Raw genomic sequence first — 12,746 nt, forward strand, 5'->3', positions numbered from 1 at the left:
TCCAGCACAGTGAATGGGCTCTGAAGGCTGGAGCTGGCACACAAAGAGGAATTGTTCTCATCAGCTTGTTTCAGGCAGTTGGAGGCTTGAAAAATTAAAATGAGCCTCTTGCTTCCATTACTGTGAGCTCAGATCTTGCCTTCCTCTGTCTCCTTCCCTTCCTCCTCCACTTTTTTCTCCTCCTCCTCCATGATTTAACCCAGGCTCCTGGCAGGAGTGCTCAGAGGTGAAGTGAGTGTTATCTTAACCCTCCTGATGTGGAGAGCAAAGAGCAGCTGTGCTGAGCAGTGTGCCCTCAGCAGCACAGGGCTCCAGCAGCAGGGAATGCCAGCCTGGATCTCCCTCTCCTGGGTCATACAGTGGGAATGCCAGCCTGGATCCCCCTCTGCTGGGTCATACAGTGGCAATGCCAGCCTGGATCCCCCTCTGCTGGGTCATATAGTGGCAATGCCAGCCTGGATTTGCCCTCTCCTGGGTCATGCCTGGTCTGGGCGGCCTCTTTGATGTCAAAGCCCTGAGGCAGCTCAGCCAGGCTGTGGCTGCAGGAGCTGCAGGGTTTTGTGTGTCCAGGGATGGTAAACAGGGCTCTCTCAACAGTTCTTTCGTAACAGGAATCTTATTTCAACACTTCGGGGATTTCTTTTTTTTTCCCCCCCTCCAGGGTTTATGGAGTTCAGCAAAATTCTGAGCAGTTGTGCGTGCAATGAACGTTGTGGTTTCACCCTCCCACAAAATGCCAGCCTGGATTTGCCCTCTGCTGGGTCATGCAGGAGGCAATGCCAGCCTGGATTTGCCCTCTGCTGGGTCATATAGTGGCAATGCCAGCCTGGATTTGCCCTCATGCCTGGTCTGGGCGGCCTCTTTGATGTCAAAGCCCTGAGGCAGCTCAGCCAGGCTGTGGCTGCAGGAGCTGCAGGGTTTTGTGTGTCCAGGGATGGTAAACAGGGCTCTCTCAACAGTTCTTTCGTAACAGGAATCTTATTTCAACACTTCGGGGATTTTTTTTTTTCCCCCCCTCCAGGGTTTATGGAGTTCAGCAAAATTCTGAGCAGTTGTGCGTGCAATGAACGTTGTGGTTTCACCCTCCCACAAAAATAAATCATCAGGATCTCGCTCTCAGGCAGTTGGATCAGGAAAGGCAGGCCCTGCGTGACTGAGCACAGGGAAAAACCCACAGCTTCCTCCAGCAACTGCTTTGTGCTCCGTGCCCAGGCTGCAGCCAGAGCCACGGGCTCAACACCACTTACAGAAGTGTAGGAATAGTGAACTCCCATCCCTGACCTCAGGAGAAAACACTCTCCATTAAATAAGAGCTCCTTCTGTTTGCAGGAAGGGCAGCCGGTATTTTTCCAGCAGTGCATCAAAGACCTTCATCACTCTCCTCCTCTCTCCCTCCACAAAGAACATGCACAGTCCAATGCACTCCAGCCTAGTTAAAAGTTGGCTCCTTCGTGTTTTCTCTCTCCAAATGTCTCCCATTTATAGCGTTCCAGCCCTTGGCAGCAGCAGCCAGCGCATTCCCGAGCGTGCCAGCGCCGGGGCAGGTCAGGGACTCAGCAAGGGCTGAGCTGGCACCTCCTGTGCCTGGCACACAAAGCTGAGCCTGCCCCTGGGAGCAGCAGCCTGGGTGAGCATTCCCAGGCCAGCACACAGCCAGGGCACGCAGCAGGGCTGGGCAGGAGGGAACATCTGCACTTCACAGGGCTAGAGCCTGCTAGGGCAGTGCTGGGAACTCCATGGCTCATTCCAGGCTGGGAACAGCTCCCCATGGTTTATTCCAGGCTGGGAACAGCTCCCCATGGTTTATTCCAGGCTGGAAACAGCTCCCCATGGTTTATTCCAGGCTGGGAAGGGCACTCCATGACCCCTGATTTATTCCAGGCTGGGAACAGCACTCCATAGTTCCTGATTTATTCCAGGCTGGGAATAGCACTCTATGGCTCATCCCAGGCTGGGAATAACATTCCATGGCTTTTGGTTTATTCCAGGTTGGGGACAGCACTCCATGGCTTATTCCAGGCTGGGAAAGGCACTCCATGACCCCTGATTTTTTCGAGGTTAGGAATAGCACTCTATGGCTTATTCCAGGTTGGGAACAGCTCTCCATGGCCCCTGATTTATTCCAGGTTAGGAATAGCTCTCCATGGCTCATTCTAGACTGGGAACAACTCTCCATGACCCCTGATTTGTTCCAGGTTGGGAATAGCTCTCCATGGCTCATTCTAGACTGGGAACAGCTCTCCATGGCTCTTGGTTTATTCCAGGCTGGGAACAACATTCCATGGCTCATTCCAGATTGGGAACAGCACTCCATAGTTCCTGATTTATTCCAGGCTGGGAACAACTCTCCATGGCTCTTGGTTTATTCCAGGCTGGGAACAGCTCTCCATGGCTCCTGGTTGGTTCCCAGCCCATCTCCCTGTCCCAGTGCTTTGCTGAGTCCATCTCTGCCTGTTCCCTTGGGATGGTGCCTTGCTCCCAGTGCACCCAAGGCAGAGGAGGGCTGGCTCCTGGGCCTGTTCTCTGCTCATTCATCCCTCCTGGCACCCCGTGTCTCCCTCCCTCTGGAAACTTGGCAGAGCAGCTGCAGGGACAGCACTCCCAGCCCTGTGGGAAGCACATCCCAGGGGAAGCGTGGCAAGGTCTGATCTGGGAGAGAGCCTGAGTGGATGGAGCCAAAAGGATGGGAGGGATAAAAGTTCCATCCCTTAGGGATGGAGCTGAGGGCTGGTGCTGACAGTTCAGTGTGGGTTTTTGGGAGGAGCCTTTGGATAATGCAATGCTTAAAGCTTTTCCTGGTTTCTCTCCCTGAGCCTCCACTCCTTAGCTATCTATTATTGGAAAAGCTCTGGAAATTCATCTCCTCCTTGCTGCCAGGGCCCTGGGACCCCTCTCCTGCCCCTGTCCCTGGGGAGGTGCCCTGGGGGTTTGGTGGGGCTTTTTGGGTCTGGGCTGACGTGAGACCCAGCGTCTGCGTGTGCTTTTAATCAACCTAACACAGCCACTCTGCTGCTGGAAGGACCTGCAATTTATATCATGTGGCAGCAGCCCTGGATCCAAAATGAACCAGTTTCAAGCTGATGGATGCTGCCTGGGGAGAGGCTGAGGACGGAGAGCAGTAAATCAGCGTGAAGGAGTGCTGTGTCTCAGAGGGGGGGGTTTTACTGAAATGGCCAGGACCTGTTTCTATTGTTAAATCCTCCTGGTATGGCACAGACTGCTCTGAGCACCACCCACACACCCTGGGCAGCCAAGAAGTGGATCTGTGAGCTTGGATGGGGAGTGGGAGACAGAAATGAGAGCTGGGCTTGTGCTGCCCTTGCAGGGGGAGGTGATGAAGCTGAAGGGACGAGGTGTTTCCCCACATTCCTGGCTCCTCACTCCTCTCCCATCCCTTGCAGGCTCTCACAGGGCTGTCAGGCTGCTGGAAATCACTGCTCCCATGCTTTTGGTGAGGGATTTCTGGCACTTTGGGGTCCCTGGCAAAGGGCTGTGAACCTCTGCAGGGATCTCCTGGGGGGCCTGGGCACAGGGGAACAATTGAACCTCTTTTTTACTCCATCCCAGAAGTGCTGCTCCTTTCTCCTTACTTCCCTTCCATGTTTTCCCCATTATCCAGCACGCCCTGGGGCTTGCCTGTCTCCTCATTCCCATCTCTGGGTGCTGCACAGACTTTTCCTGGGTGTGAGGAAGGGCTGGGGTCCCCCAGCTGGGTTAGGGGAGACCTCGTGGGGCAGGGAGGAGCTCAGGGGAGGGGACCCTTGCAGCCAGAGAGTGGAGAGGGGAAAACGAGAGCTGGTGCCAAGTGGGAGGATGCTGCAGGGCTCTGTGGAGCCAGGCTGACTCCAGGGTTTTCCTTCTGCTCACCTTCCCACCCCCAAGGTGCTGCTCTGCTCCCTGTTGTGGTGACTTCCACGCTCTGGTCTTTTCTGGGGTTGCAGAGTGAGCAATAACCTGCTTAAAAAATGGTCTCTGGTGGCATGAGGACACCCAGCACCTTCCCTGGGACAATTCCACCTCCCTGAGCCTTTCTGCCATGCTGGGACCACACTCTGAGGCCCTTGCAGGAGCAGTGAGTCACTGAGGAGTGAATTATGAATGAGGTTTGTGGCTGTCTGCACCTGGCAGCGTGGAGATCAGATCTTGGAGGTGTAATTAAGAGAGGTGAATTATTGTTTTCACACTGCCTTTGACTGAACATTTAGGTTTTCACTTGGATGTCGTTTTTCACCACGTTAAATTAGCCAAACCAGGTATTTTTCAATACACAAGGTGCTGCTGTGCAACTTGTGGAGAATTCCTTGTGCTCCCACTTTCCTCTGATCCTTTACCCCCAACCATGGGCTGGTACTGGGCATTTCTGGAGAGGAGGAAAATGAGTTGTTCTGGCAGGTTTTGAGGAATGCTTCCCTCAGTGAGGAGTTTGGGTGTTTAAAAGAGGATTTGAGACCCTTTTGGGGCTGATCCCCCACCCCAAAGTGGCAGGAAACCAGCTTGGAACTCCTGGAGAGCCAGGAAGGAGGAGAAGGAGGTGGGTGGAGGTGAGATCTTTCCCTGCCTTGGGCTGAAGGCTCAAGTCCAGCTGCTTCAACTCTCCTGTGCAACCTCACTCTTGCTTTTTGTGCAGCTTCTACTCCTCTGTGCTCTGCAGAGCATCCCAGTGATGCTGAGGTGCTCAGCCTTACAGAGTGCAGCTGCCAGCTTGATTCGGGGGTGTTTTTTAGGGGATAATATTGCTGGAAAATGGAGGGAATTATTTTTTAGAAGATGAAATCGTGGTTCTCCCTCCCTGTGTGAGGATTTCTGCCCCTGGAGGCATTGCTGGCAGCAGGCATTGCCCCTCTGCTGGGCTGGGAAACTGCCAGGAGATCTGAGATCTTGGGGTTCTCACCCCATCTCAGTCAACAGAGCTTTGCAATCCCATATTTTTACTGCCCCAAAGAAGTTTCTGTGCTCAGCCACACGAAGAGCTAAACCAGCTGGGAAGCTCTTCAGAAGGGGAGGAGGGTTAGTGTTTAAATTCCAGCAAGGGAAGAAGCCTGTGTAAAACATTCTCTTGGTTTGTTTTTTTTTTTCTTTTTCACTATTAATATTCTTAAGAAAAGCTTTCCCCTTGATGAGTCACTTAAAACGTTAAAAAAAAAAAAAGCCTTTTAATTTCAGCAGCTCACATTGAAACGTTAATTGTAATGAATCCTCACCTGCTGATCTTTCTCCTGGGCAGATCAGCATTTTGCAGCTGCTGTGGGATGCAAGGAGAGGCTCGTGAGGCTGCTGCTCCTGCCCTGAGCTCTGCTCAGCTCAGAAGGTGCAGAGGGAGCTCTGGGGATGCTCCCTGGGGCTTCCAGCACCTCCTGTCTCTGCCAGAGTTTCATTGCCAGCTGGGAGAGGGCAGGAGGGGCCGTGGCCATGCCAGGGGCTGAGGTTTGTTCTGTGTGAAGCCCTGGGTCTGGCAGCTGAGCCCCTCAGGGTCTGCAGTGCCCTTTTCCCTGGAGCTGCTCTTGCTGACACCTCTGTGAACCCAAAGGATGAAATCCTCGCTCGTGTGGGGACAAAAATCTCCCAATATCGGCTTTTCTGCTGACTTGGGGCCTGGGGAAGGAACAGCAGGGGAAATAGATGGTTTAGGTGGTTAGCAAGAGGTGTGGGGCAAGAAGAAGCTGACGAGGCTGCTGCTCCTGCCCTGAGCTTTTGCCCAGCTCACCCCTGACTCCTCCTGTGCCTCATCACTGGTTCAAACTGGGCAGGAATCTCAAACTGGGCACCAATTTCTGGGCAGGAATGCCCACAGCCCTGCTGCTCCTCATGCTGAGCAGGGAGGGAAGGGAGAGGCCAGAGCTGGAGCTCAGGCTGATTTTTGGGGGTCTCGTGTGACCCTGAGACCTTCAGGGGGCTGGCTGTGGGTGTGGAGCAGCGTGTGAGGTGTGGAACTGAGGCGTGAGCACAGCGAAACAGGTTTTGGTGTTCCTGCACACTGCTCTCATTCCCACAGCAGAAACCCAAACCTGATGCGTTCCCAGTCCTCCATGGTTTGGGATGTTGCTGGTTTGAGGTGTCTGGGGCTGCTGGAGAGGGGGATGTGGCTGAGCAGGACTCACCTGTGCAGCTTTCCTGATGGTTCTGGTGGTGGCTCTGTGGCTTTTGGCTCTTGCCAAGGGGACACATCCTGTGTGACACAGCCCCAGCTGTGCTGCTGGGATGTTCCCATGGCTGGGATGGGGAAGAGGAAGTGGAAGGCAAGGAAAGAAGCTCAGTTGAGCCTGTGTAAAACGTTCTCTTGGGTTTTTTCACTATTAATATTCTTAAGAAAAGCTTTCCCCTTGATGAGTCATTTAAAACATTAAAAAAAAAAACCTTTTAATGGCAGCAGCTCACAATGAAACGTTAATTGTAATGAATCCTCACCTGCTGATCTTTCTCCTGGGTAGATCAGCATTTTCCAGCCCTCCTCCCACCTCCAGGAAATGAAAAAGTCCCCTTGGAAAGGTCCCAGGAGCTCTGAGGTTTCCATTTGGGGGGTGACAGCTTCACACCTGCTTTCAGCCCCAGGATTGTGCTGGGTTTTTAGCAGGCAATGAATTTGGCCAGAGGCTTTGAGATTTTCTCTCTTTGTGTCCCTGTGGTGACACTGTGTGGGGAGCTCTCAGATCCAGGCTTTGTGCTCCTGAGAGGTTTTGCTTGTCCTGCTTGGATCCTAAAAGGGCAAGGGGCGCTTTGGGCTGAGTTCTGTGCTAAATCTGCATTTTCCAAAGCCCAGAAAGCAGCAGGGTTTGCTGCTCTTGGGAGCTCCTCTGTGTTTGCTGGCCCAGGGGGAATATCCCTGATACAGGATGGCATTTCCCTTGGAATTTTGCTGTGTTTCCTTTGTGCAATTCCAAATATCCCTGATAGAGGATGGCATTTCCCTTGGAATTTTGTGCAGTTCTGAATATCCCTGATAGAGGATGGCATTTCCCTTGGAATTTTGTTCAGTTCTGGATATCCATGATACAGGATGGCATTTCCCTTGGAATTTTGTTCAGTTCTGGATATCCAGCCCTCCCTGTGAGCCCTGGGGCACTTGGAGGGGACCTTGCTGCTCTGTCCCCAGCAGCTCTGCCACTGGGAGCCCCCCCAGCTTCCTGGCTTTGTCCCTTGTGCTTTCTGGGGTGACACAGAGCTGGTGGTGGCTCAGTGCTGGGGTCCCAGGGGTGGAGGGAGTATCCTGCCCACCCCAGTGCTCCCCATGCCAGGAGCTGCCCCCAGGCACCAGCGTGTGCCAATGCTCCTGTGCCTTCACAGGAAATCCCTCCTGTACTGCCAGCTGCTGACAATTTGTGTGGCCCTTTGTTTTTTTCCCCCCTCTGACCTCAGTTAATTATTTTTTTTTTTTGTCGATTCCTGAGCGATGCTTCAAGCTTTCCATGAGGTTTTCACAATCCAGCTGTGTGATGCCATTTCCCAGTGCTGGCGAGGTTGGGCTTGGCCTTCCTGCTGCTGTGAGAAATGAAATGCAATGAAATGCACTGGGCTCCTCACTCTGCTCAGCTGGGGCAGTTCCTGCTGCTGTGAGAAATGAAATTAAATGCACTGGGCTCCTCACTCTGCCCATCTAGGCAGCTCCTGCTGCTGTGAGCACCCAGCTCCCCTTGGCATGGCGTGGGAATGGTGTGGCACCACTGGAGCCCTTGCCCAGGACTGGCATCCGTGCCAGCCCAGGGCAGAGGCTCTTCGCTGTGTTCAGGTGGAAGTTCCTGGGCATCAGTTCCTGCCCGTTTCTCTTGTCTCATCCAGCACATCTGGGATCTGGGCTTGCTGCTTGTTCATCCCTCTGTCTTCTGGGCTGCTGTAGGGTTTGTTTCACCCCCTGTTTGTTCAGACAGCCCTTGAGGATGCAGGGAAGGATCTGAAGGAGACTAAACAGGGGCCTGTGAGCTGCTGCCAGATGTCTCTTCCCAGACTATTGCTTGGCAGAGGTTTCCCAAACCGGCTGACTCCAGTGCTTTGATCTGCAGGGACTCTTTGAGAAGTCCTTAGGAGCTGTGTCCCCCCTGGCAGGGCTGGCAGGACCCATGTCCCTTTCCCACCTCAGCAGTGGGACTCTGGTGGCCGCAGTTTGGAGCAGGACCCCGCTCCCTTGGCTGTCCCCTCTGGGGCTCAGCCTGGCTGCCTGGGGCTCTCCCTGCCTTCCAGGGCTGTGTGGAGCTGGGGAGGCTCAGGAAGCTGCTGCTCCTGCCCTGAGCTTTTGCCCAGCTCAGCCCCTGCCTCCTCCTGTGCCTCGCCGTGTCTGGGCCTGACACGATCCGTCCCAAGGACGTGGCTCCTGAGGGTTCTTTTCACTGCCCTCAGGGTGCAACCGCTGACACGGCAAGGGGCTTTTGCAGGAAAAACCAAATGTACTTTTACTGAGACGACTGCATAAAAAATGCGTTAGGGAGAAGGGGAAAAAAGAGAAGGGAAAGGATAAGGGAAAAAAAGAGGGGAGGAAAAGAAAGGAGGTGTATGGCTACCAGAAGTGTGGATGGCAAAGTCCTACAAATGTACTTTTATTGAGACGACCGCATAAAAAATGCTTTAGGGAGAAAGGGAAAGAAGAGAAGGGAAAGGAAAAGGGGAAAAAAAGAGGGGAGGAGGTGTATGGCTACCAGAAGTGTGGATGGCAAAGTCCTTCGAAGTCCAGTCAATGAAGAGCCTGTCGTGTTCATGTCATGGGAGATCTCAAGGGTACCAGTCAGCTCTAGCCTCTTTTGGCTTGGTGGACCAGTCAGACCCGGATTTTCAGAACAGGATCTTCTCCTTTCCCCGGTGGTCTCGACTTCCATGAGGATCGAGAGGCAAAGAATGATGGAAATTTTGGATGGGCACTCGCAGGGCCTGCTACAGGCTTCAACTGGGCACGAATTTCAAACTGGGCACGAATTTCAAACTGGGCACAAATTTAAAACTGGACATGAATTTAAAGCTGAGCATGAATTTAAAGCTGGATGAGTGGATGAGAGCAGCCTTGGCCCAGCTCATCCCGGCTCCACGGCAGGCTGCTGCTGCTGCCCTTGTCACAAAGAGTCTCTTGTGATTCTGCCACCAGGCTGGCAGCCTTTTGTTGAACTCCTTTTTTCCCCCTTTTCCCTGCTGGCTGCTGTGCTCTGGGTAAAGGCTCAGGGCAGTTCTCTCCTGCTGGCCCACAAAGGAGCAGTGTGGCTTTAGGCTGAAGCTCTGCCAGCCAAGCAGAGCAAATCCCGGAATGCCGGGATGGATTGTGACCACAGAGGTCACTGTGCCACCTCCCTGCTCCAGCAGGGCCATCCCAGAGCTCGGGGCACAGGAACAGCTCTGCAACATCCCCAGGGGATATCCCCCATCCCCTCTGTTCACTGAGCAGGGAAGAAGTTCTTCCCTTTGTCCAGGTGGGGCTTCCTGAGCATCAGTTCCTGCCCGTTCCTCTTGTCTCATTCAAAATCCTCCTGCTGAGGAGCAGCTCTGCAGTGTGGACAGGAGAGGGGCAGCAGAGCATGGCACACCTTGTTACCTGCTGGCACTTGGCCTGGGGCTGTGCATTTTTGGCAGTGCTTTCCCCAGGCTGTCTCCAGCTGGGAAGTGCCATGTCCTGCCTGCAGGCTGGGACACCTGGGTGTAAAACCCTCTGGCACTGCCCCACAGCTCCTTTTTGGGCTTTGCTTGCCAGGAATCCTGCTGAGCAGGGGCATCCCCTCTCCCCAGGATCCCCTGCAGCACTCTTAATTGCTCTAATTAGGATTTTATCTTAGGGGTTTCCTGTTGATGAAGCAGCTCTCTGCCAGCCTGAGGGCTGCTGGTACAGAGCTGCTTTTGCAAGGCTGCCCTCTCTGGGGGTGTTATCCTGGTTTGTTTTTCCTGTATTTCCCTGGTAATGGACAGCTGGGGGTGGGGACAGGGAGTTCTCACACTCTGCCTCACTCCAGACTAGCTGCCCAGACATTCCTGGGTAAGGAAAACAGCTAACTGATAAGATTAGTTGGTGGTGGAGATAAATGTGGATAAATGTGCCCTGTGCTGGTGTGGGAAGCCTGGGCTGGGTACCCCCCTGGGGTTTCTGTGCCCCAGTCCTCTCCCTGCTGCAAAGGGGTCAGGAAAAAATGGGACACAACAGCTTCCCATGTCATAACAGACACCAAAATTCTTCAAACTGCATCCACTCCAGCCTTTTTCTTTTTCCTTCTCTGTCACAAATACTTAAAAATAATATTGGAAGAGGAGAAACAATAGATTAATTGTTGCTGGGTTTTTGGGTTTTTTTTCCCCTTCATTTTTCTCCCTGAGCTGGCTGGGTGCATTGCTGAGAGCAGGACTTGGCCCCTCTGAGCTCCCCTTTGTTTTGTGTCTGTCTCATCCGTGCTGCCCTGTCTGCCCCTCTCCCCAGGAGCCTGGCTGGGATGTGAGCAGCCCTGTTTGGGGCTTGGAGGGGACCTTTGGAGTGTCCCCATGCCAGCCCCCTCCCTGGCACAGCTCTGCTGGGGCGTGCCTGGGGAAGGGTGCTCCGTACAGAAAATCTGGCACTGCGACCTGCACACCAGCCTCTGGTGCCTGTCCCTGTGTCCCTTCCCCAGGGCTGGTGGGTTTGCTGCACTTTTACCCTTTTCCCATCCCTTTTCCCATCCCTTCTTTTCTTTTGGAGCTGCTTTCCTTGGCGTTCCTTGGCTGGAGCAGTGTGACAGCCTCTGCTGCGTCCCCATCCTGCAGAGCCAGCAGGACAGGGAGCACACAGGGAACCCAGAGCTCTGCCAGCTGCCTCTGCCTTGTCTCTGGTGGCATCCCCTGCCTCTGGAGCTCTCTTTTCTTTTCCTCTGCTCTTTCCTCTCCTCTGGAGCTCTCTTTTCTTTTCCCCTGCTCTTTCCCCTCCTCTGGAGCTCTCTTTTCTTTTCCTCTGCGCTTTCCCTGCCTCTGGAGCTCTCTTTTCTTTTCCTCTGCGCTTTCCCTGCCTCTGGAGCTCTCTTTTCTTTTCCTCTGCCCTTTCCCCTGCCTCTGGAGCTCTCTTTTCCCCTCTCTGTTCTGTGTTTTGTGTGTGTGCAGCTCTGGAGGAGCCCTCAGCCCAGGCTGGCTTTCTATGCCTCTGTGCTCCTGGATCTGCTATTCCTGGTGCTCACAGGGGTTTGTTTTCCTTGGAGTGAGGTTTTCAGCTCTTCTTCCCACAGGCTCATGCCCAGGACAGCTGATGAGCTGGTGTTTGCTGCTGCCTCCCGCAGAGCTGGGTGATGTGGCAGCTGGGCTGGCTGGGATCCATGGGATCACCCCCCTGCCCTTTCCTTCCCCACCTTCTCCTCCTCCTGTCAATGCCAGAGGGTGCTCCAGGCACTCTGCCCCCCGTTTTCCTCCTTCCAGCAAGAAAAAAGAGCAGTTTGTTCCTTCCAGGCTGCGTGGTGCCAGCCCAGGCAGGTCTGGGGGTGGTGCTGGAGCCCCTGGGCTGGGCAGGAACAGAGAGAAGGGTCCCCACGCTGAGCAGCAGCTTTGCAGGGCAGCAAAAGGAGATGGAGATGGGCTGGGCTGGAGTTCTGCATGGGTTTGGTGGGATCACATGGCTGGGAAGGGATCTGGCCAGAGGCACAGCCCAGGCTCGTGTGCTGGGAGAGCACAGCCTGCCCTGCTCTGCCTTGGAGGATCACAGAGCTCTGCAGCCAGGGAGCTCAGCTGGGGCTGCAGCAGGGCATGGGGAGCTCCCAGTGCCTCCAGGAATGCCCCAGTGCCTCCAGGACTGATCCCAGTGCCTCCAGGACTGATCCCAGTGCCTCCAGGACTGATCCCAGTGCCTCCTGGAATGCCCCCAGTGTCTCCAGGAATGCCCACAATGTCTCCAGAAATGCTTCCAGTGCCTCCAGGGTTGCCCCAGTGCCTCCAGGACTGATCCCAGTGCCTCCAGGGTTGCCCCAGTGCCTCCAGGACTGATCCCAGTGCCTCCAGGACTGACCCCAGTGCCTCCAGAAATGCCCCAGTGTCTCCAGGAATGCCCCACTGCCTCCAGAACTGCTCCCAGTGCCTCCAGGGTTGCCCCAGTGTCTCCAGGACTGTTCCCAGTGCCCCCAGGTTTAACACAGCCAGCTGTGCAGGGTTTGTGCCTGGTTTTCCTGCCCCCTCTCCAGCCCCAAGCTGTGAGCGGGGCTGGGGGCCCCTCTGCACCCAGGAGTGCTGCACAGAGGGACGGGGCTGTGCTGGCAGCCTGCATTTCCATGGATGGAGGGAAGAGATCTTGGCCTGCCTGGGCAGCCAAGTCCTCCCTGGGGCTGCTGGAATGTCACCACAGTCCCTGGCTGGGGACATTTTTTCCCTCACAAACTCCCCCCAGTTGGTTCCTGTGAGCACAGCCCCGCTGTGCTCAGTGCCACCCAGGCTCTGAGTTCACTCTGACAGCTCCTTCTGCTTTCCCTCTTGTCTTTGGGAGGCTTGGGGGAGTTTTTAATCTCTTCTCAAAGTGCAGGGGAAAATACCTCCTTCCATCTGTCCCCTCTGCTCCAAACCTCAGTAATTTATCCCAGGGTTTGAGAGCCAAGGAAAATGAGAGTAGCTACTGCCTGTGCAGGGCTGCAGAGGGCAGGTTGGACTTTCCAGGTGCTCAGGACTCTTCCAGTGCTTCCAAAAATGTGAATTCTTTAGGCAGAGAGCTCCAACAGACACAGCCAGACCCATTTCAGTACCCTGGGAGCTGCAGAAATCCTGGGAGACACTGCAGATCCATGGCCTGGGGAAACCAGAGGAGAGTTTGGATCTTCCTCCCAAAGGAGGGAGTGTTGGATGTCTCT

At 54.5% G+C, this 12,746-nt stretch overlaps 1 protein-coding gene across 1 annotated transcript in view; it reads left to right on the forward strand.

Moving 5' to 3' along the window:
• The window catches only part of SH3PXD2B (SH3 and PX domains 2B), a 66,121-nt gene that overhangs the window by 15,734 nt on the left and 37,641 nt on the right, over window positions 1-12,746 (forward strand). The gene's annotated exons all lie outside the window — the stretch shown is intronic.

Source organism: Onychostruthus taczanowskii, unplaced genomic scaffold, assembly GCF_017590055.1.
Source record: "Onychostruthus taczanowskii isolate IOZ18803 unplaced genomic scaffold, ASM1759005v1 scaffold14, whole genome shotgun sequence".
NCBI lineage: Eukaryota > Metazoa > Chordata > Aves > Passeriformes > Passeridae > Onychostruthus > Onychostruthus taczanowskii.